We start from the raw sequence: 1216 nt of genomic DNA, 5'->3' as shown, positions 1-1216 counted from the left end.
CCGCGCGGCGCGATCGATAGCACGTCGAGTCAGCGAGCGGCGAGTCAGCAGCAGGCGAGTGAGTCAGCAGCAACCACCAGCGAGCGGCGAGTCAGCAGCCGCTACCAGCGAGCGGCAAGTCAGCAGCAGGCGAGTCAGTCAGCAGCAGCCAGCAGCGAGCGGGAGCCAGCTCGTAACACATACATGTTACATGCTGGCGGAGGTATGCACTCTCCGTGAGTGCCCTCTGTCTAGTTTGTACATGCGTCCGCGCACGCACACGCCCAAGCACGCGCGCACACATACACACACACACACACACACACACACACACACACACACACACACACACACACACACACACATACACACACAAACAAACACTCGCACATGCACGCGTGTGTTGTACAATGCGATAAACTTGCCAGTCAGAGTCTTGATCAGTTCAGACCAGGAGTGTCATAATATCAATAGCTAATAAACATCTTGTATGTTACATCTTACATCTTGTATGTGTACCTAATAAAGGCGTTTATTAGCTCTTGATAATATAGATATGATCAGGAGTAGATAATATAATCTTCTATTATCTACTCCTGATATGATGTCTATATTATGACACTCCTTATACGTGTAGCATCGTCTGCAACAGCAGCAGCAGCAGCAGCAGCAGCAGCAGCAGCAGCAGCAGCAGTAGAAGGAGCGGCGGCAACAGCAGCAGCAGCAGCAGTAGAAGAAGCGGCGGCGGCAGCAGCAGCAGCAGCAGAAGCAGTAGCAGTAGCAGCAGCATGCAGCAACAGCAGCAGCAGCAGTAACAGGAACAGCAGCAGCAACAGCAGCAGCAGCAGCAGCAGCACCACCACCACCACCACCACCACAACCACCAGCAGCAGCAGCAGCAGCAGCACAAGCAGCAGTAGCAGTAGCAGCAGCAGCAGCAGTAGCAGCAGCAGCAGCAGCAGGAGAGCTGTAGGTGGTGGATGACTCAGTGCTGCTGCTGCTGCTGCTGCTATGCAGCATGTTGTTGTCTCCGTATCCCCGGCACGGGTTTCGTCTCGGCTGGAAATTTCTCGAATTGATGGCGGGAATAATTTATAAGTACGGAAGCCCCCATGTGCCGGCGCGGTCACGTTTTTCGCAGCCGGCGCCGTCACGTTTTTCGTAGCCGGCGCGGTCACCTTTCTCGCAGCCGGCGCCGTCACGTTCTTTCGCAGCAGGCGACGTCACGTTTTTCGTA

Source organism: Priapulus caudatus, unplaced genomic scaffold, assembly GCF_000485595.1.
Source record: "Priapulus caudatus unplaced genomic scaffold, Priapulus_caudatus-5.0.1 Scaffold2234, whole genome shotgun sequence".
Taxonomy (NCBI): Eukaryota; Metazoa; Priapulida; class Priapulimorpha; order Priapulimorphida; family Priapulidae; genus Priapulus; species Priapulus caudatus.
The sequence above is the reverse complement of the archived record's forward strand: the minus strand, read 5'-3'. Positions refer to the sequence as shown.